Source organism: Chiloscyllium punctatum, chromosome 18 (assembly GCF_047496795.1).
Source record: "Chiloscyllium punctatum isolate Juve2018m chromosome 18, sChiPun1.3, whole genome shotgun sequence".
In the NCBI taxonomy this organism is placed as follows: Eukaryota; Metazoa; Chordata; class Chondrichthyes; order Orectolobiformes; family Hemiscylliidae; genus Chiloscyllium; species Chiloscyllium punctatum.
In genome coordinates this window covers 60,183,966-60,189,965 of record NC_092756.1, presented here as the reverse complement: position 1 = coordinate 60,189,965, position 6,000 = coordinate 60,183,966, and positions in this window count along the sequence as shown.

Here is a 6,000-nt window from a genome sequence, read left to right as displayed (position 1 = left end):
AGGGTCTGTTTCTGTGCTGTATATCTCTATCACTCTATGACCTTCCAGCCAATTTTGTATCCAAATCTCCCCATCTCCTTATATTCTATGGTGATGAACTTGCGAACGTTTGTGTTATGTGGACCGTTGCTGAACGTCTTTGTGAAGCACAAGTGAGTGATTTCCATGCACAAAGCCATGCTGACTATCCCTAATCATTCTTGTCTTTCCAATAACATGTACATCCTGCCCCTTATCAGATCTTCCAACAAGTTGCCTTCTACGGACTTCAGGCTCACCGGTCTATAGTTTGCTGGCTTTTCCTTACCACCTTTCTCAAATAATGGCACCAGTCTTCCAGCAAGTAGTCCAGAACTAGAGGGCATTGTTTCAGGGTGACAGGGAAAATATATAAAAGAGACTGAAGGGGCAACTTTTTCACGCAGAGGGTGGTACGTGCATGGAATGAGCTGCCAGAGGAAGTGGTGGAGGCTGGTACAATTGCAACATTTAAGAGGCATTTGGATGGATATATGAATAAGAAGTGTTTGGAGGGATATGGGCCGGGTGATGGCAGGTGGGACTAGATTGGGTTGGGATACCTGGTCAGCATGGATGGGTTGGACCGAAGGGTCTGTTTCCATGTTGTACATGTCAATGACTCTGACTCTAAATGGTCAGTTTTAACAGTGATTCTACGATAAACTCATTTGGACAGGTACCTAATAGGAAATGTTTGGATACATGTGCACCAAGGGGACGCAGGTGAGATTAACTCAGTTTGGAATTCTGTTTGACATGGATCGATTGGATCACAGGGTCTGTTTCAATGCTACATAACATTATGACTCTAATTCTTGCTATCTCTGCATTCCTCCCTCTTCATATCTCTCCCTATTTCTGTCACCTCACCCAGCCTCACAACTCTTCCTTATCTTCAAAGTTTGTGAGAAGATTTGTAGCTCGGGTACTCGTTGTTGTGGTTCTGTTCGCCGAGCTGGGAATTTGTGTTGCAGACGTTTCATCCCCAGTCGAGGTGACATCCTCAGTGCTTGGGTGCCTCCTGTGAAGCGCTTCTGTGATGTTTCCTCCGGCATTTATAGTGGTTTATATCTGCTGCTTCTGGTTGTCAGTTCAACCTGTCCGATGCAATGGCCGGTATATTGGGTCCAGGTTGAAGTGTTTAACAAACACATCGCCCTGGACCCAATATACCGGCCACGACAGCGGAGAGCTGGAACTGACAACCGGAAGCAGCAAATGCAAACCACGATAAATGCCGGATGAAATATCACAGAAGCGCTTCACAAGAGGCTCCCAAGCACTGAGGATGTCTCCCAGACAGGGGACGAAACGTCTGCAACACAAATTCCCAGCTCGGCGAACATCTTCCTTATCTCTAATAATTCGTCTCCAGCCTCAGACCCCTCCCTCACTCCAATCTACTCCAGTCTCTCAAAGCTGTGTTATATGTGCATTTCTTTGATTCCAGCCTTGAGGATATCCCATTTTTATTTCTCACTTGATGCCGGCCCTTTCAGATTCCTGCATCGAGCTCCAGAATTTCCTCCTAAAACTCTCCATCTCACTTTCCTCCCAAACACATTGACCAATCATATGTCATCTATTCTACTATCATTTTTTCTGACCTGGTTTCAAAGGTGGCCTGTCATATTCCTATATTAAGTGTCTTGAGGTTTACAGCACAGAAAAAGGCTCTGTGGGCCATTGAGTCTGTGCCAGAAAAGAAAACTATCACCAAACTGTCCTGATCCATTTTCTAATACACAGTCATTCGCACTATGTGTCTTGGTATCACAAGTGTGCACCTAAATATGTCTTAAATGCTGTTGGGAATTCTGTGTCTCCCACCCTTCCAGACAGTGAGGTTAGTGCAACTGTTGCTCGATGATGACATCACCCACAGGAACACAGAGCAGCTGGGTCTGTGCAAACCAGAGATCACCGACACATTGGGAAGGGTGGCAGGGTCCCTGAGAGGGGGCACAGGAGATTTACCAGGATGGTTCAAGGAATGGGGGATTGTAGTAGCATTTTTTGGATATTCTTTTACATTATTCATTGGTATGATAAAGTTGTTGCTGACACATCGGGTAGAATATATCGATCTACAATAGATGGACTCTCCTTCTGAACTTCTCCCCTTGCCTGAGTAACCTTCAGGTTAAACCACGACCAGTCATCTCTCCCTAATGAGACACCACCCTATGGTCTGGTAGGACAATACTGACTTTGCCTCTTACACATTGATGTCACTGTACCTCTGGGGTGGAGAGTGGGAATGCTGAGGGTGATGGATGGGACACCACTCAGGCACAGTGCTTTGTCCTGGAGGATGTTCACGTTCTTTAACATTGCTGGGAGCTGCACTGAGGCAGGCAAGTGGACACTGTCTGGTAGGACAATCCTGATGTGTATCTTATAGAGAGCAAACAGATATTGGGGAATCAGGAATCTGGGGAAACCGAGATTGTTCTCTTGTCGCAAAGGGAATTGAGGGGAGCTGTGACAGAGGAGTTTACAAAAGTTACCCGTTATTATAATAAACTTTACACCCATCAGCTCATTATACAATAATTACAGGACACATTGAAGGTGTGGGGAGAACTATTGAGAGAAAGGGATGATTTAAAGGAGATTCTGGATTAGTGGTGCTGGAAGAGCACAGCAGTTCAGGCAACATCCAAGTAGCTTCGAAATCGACATTTCGGGCAAAGGCCCTTCATATTCCTGATGAAGGGCTTTTGCCCGAAACGTCGATTTTGAAGCTACTTGGATGCTGCCTGAACGGCTGTGCTCTTCCAGCACCACGAATCCAGAATCTGGTTTCCAGCATCTGCAGCCATTGTTTTTACCCCGTTGATTTAAAGGAGAACTTTTATGCAGTAAATGGGATTGAGCTGGAAGACAATACTCATGCACAATGTGAATATACAGGTCCTGATCAATTGAGTAACGCTGTCAGAGTTTGGCATTACAGTTACTGATATTACCATCTGAATGTCCATCTGTAGTATCCTCTAGTACAAGTTATAAAATCTGTCACTGTCAGTTCAGGTTAGAAACTCACACCATCCCCTAACTCCTGGGCCAGGATGAATGTACACATTACCCCTTGTGGAGGTCAGCAGTTAGTTCAGGGGGAAATCTATGTGGGTTTCTATGAGTTTCCACCTTGGGACTTTATGTGACTGAACAGGGCAGATCTTTCATAGATGGGACAGAATGATCCAAGAGGCAGTGAGATATGGAGAGCAGGATTTCCTTCCTTTTCTTTTCTTCCTTGTTGCCGCTGTGCCTCATCAATAAGACATGGGGGGTGAGAGGCGAATGCAGCTTGATGGGCAAGTTGTCTCCATTCTGACCAATGGGCAGCAAACTCCTCCCAGTCATCCCACAGAGTCTCATGAAAAACAGAGGAACACTGCACGCTTCCCACTGCCCAGGATTCCCAGTAAACGTTTAGAAGAATTGGGGGTGGGGGGCGGGGGTGGGAACTGTCAGAAAAGGCATAACTGTAAAATTCTAAGTGGATTGTGAAGAGAGAGATGCACTGGAGAAGGGGGCAACAAGTTGGCAGATGGAGTATAATTTGGGAAAATGTGTAGTTGGTCATTTTGGAAGAGATAATAAAAGACGAGAGCTATATAAATGGTGGAAACTGTAGAAAGCTGCACCACAAAGGGACCGGGGGTAATTGTGCAGGAAACACAGAAAGCTAGCAGATTCTGAGTCAGTCACGGAATCAAGGGTTCTGCTTCAGATTCGTCAAGTTTAAGGCAACACCGACACGGGTAAGGGGTTTCCGTGGCAATGGAGCTGGGGTGAGATGGAGACAAGCAACGTTTAAGAGATTGGAATTCCTGCTGTTTGTGATTGTGTGGATGTCTGATCAGAAGGTCACCTTGGGATCAGCTATAACAGCAATATTGTAAAGAATGTAGTTCTACCTCAGATATTTCCCAGTGGGAGGGAGGCGCTCAGTAGTAAAGGAAAGTAATTTGTAATAGCAACTGAGGGCAATGGTTTTAACCATTACAGTGTTCCATTGAAGAAAATTGCAACTAATGGAGTAGTGGGAGCGTGATAAGCAGTTTGATAACTCAGTAACAGTGGAGTAATGAAGAGGGATGATGGGGAGGGAGAGCTGGGCATTGTCAGTGTACATGTGAAACCTAACACGTTGCTTTTGGACAATGTCACCTCCTGGCAGTATGTAGGTGAGAAAAAGGAGGGGCCAAGGATAGATCCTTAGATTCCCGACAATGTGAAAACAGGCTCTGCGGCCCAACAAGTCCAGACCGACCCTCCGAAGATGAACCCACCCAGACTAATTCCCGTACATTTACCCCTGATTAATGCACCTAACACTACGGACAATTTAGCATGGCCATTTCACCTAACCTGCATATTTTTGGACTGTGGGAAGAAACCCACGCCGACACTGGGAGAATGTGTAAACTCCACACAGACAGTCGCCCGAGTCTGGAATCGAACCTGCGCCCCTGGTACTGTGAGGCAGCAGTGCTCACCACTGAGCCACCGTGGTGCCCAACCCTTGAGGGACACCACATGCAATGAATTCAGAAAGGAAATCAGAGAAGGTATCACAGCTACATAAGTTACCATTGTCGAGGAGTGTCTGCCTACTGAGTCAGTATGGGTGGAAATTAGGAACAGTAAGGGAGCAGTTACGTCATTAGGCGTTTACTACAGGCTCCCCAATAGCAGCAGGGAGATTGAAGAAAGCACAGCTCGGCAGATTTTGGTAAAGTGTGAATGTAATCGGGTTGTTGTAATGGGTGACTTTAACTTTCCCAATATTGATTGAAACCTCCTTCGAGCAGATGGTTTGGAAGGAGCTATTTTTTTAAGGTGTGTACATGAGGGTTTCCTAACTCAGCACATTGAAGTGGCCGACGAGGGGAGAGGCCATTTTGATTTTGGTGCTCGGCAATGAGCTTGGGCAGGTGTCAGATCTTGCGGTGGGAGAACATTTTGGTGATAGTGACCACAACTGCTTCACATTCTATATAGCCATGGAGAAGGAGAGAAGCAGGCACAATGGGAGGATATTTAATTGGGGAAAATGAAACTATGATACTATCAGACGTGAGTTGAGAACCATGGACTGGAAGCAACTGCTCCATGGAAAGGCCACTACAGATATGTGGAGACGGTTTAAGGAACAGTTTTTGCGAGTGATGGAGAAATGTGTTCCTTTGAGACAGGGAAGAAAGGGTAAGAAAGAGGAACCTTGGATGAAGAGAGCGGAGGAGCTCCTTTTCAAAAGAAAGAAGGCAACTTGCGTAAGATGGAGGAAACAAGGTTCTTGCTCAGCTCTAGAGGATTACAGGCAGGCGAGGAAGGAGCTCAAAAATGGTTTGAGGAGATCCAGGAGGGGGCAGGTAAAAAGGCTTGACAGGAAGGATTAGGGAGAATCCAAAGACATTTTACACGCATGTGAGGAATAAGAGGATGATCAAAGAAAGAGTAGGGCCGGTCAGGGATAGCATAGGGAACTTGTGTGTAGAGTCTGAGGAGGTTGGGGAAGCCCTATATGAGTTTTTTGCTTCTGTCTTTACTGACGAAAAAGACCTTGTAGTGAATGAAACCATTGAGCAGCAGGTAAGCATGCTGGAACAAATAGAGATTGAGGAAGCTGATGTGCTGAACATTTTGACAAATATTAAGATTGACCAGGGCGAGACCAGATTTTCCTCGGCTGCTTTGGGAAGTGAGAAATGTGACTGCTTCGCTGCTTGCGAAGATCCTTACATCCTCGCTCTCCATTGGAGTCGTGCCTGAGGACTGGAGGGAGGCAAATGCAATTCCTCTATTCAAGAAACTGGGGGAGCACCGTAATCTGAGGGGATTAGTACTGAGGGATCACCGCGCTGTGAGGGGGTCAGTACTGAGGGATCACCGTGCTGTGAGGGCGTCAGTACTGAGGGAGCACCACACTATGTGTCAGACAGTCAGTACTGAGTGATTGCTGCA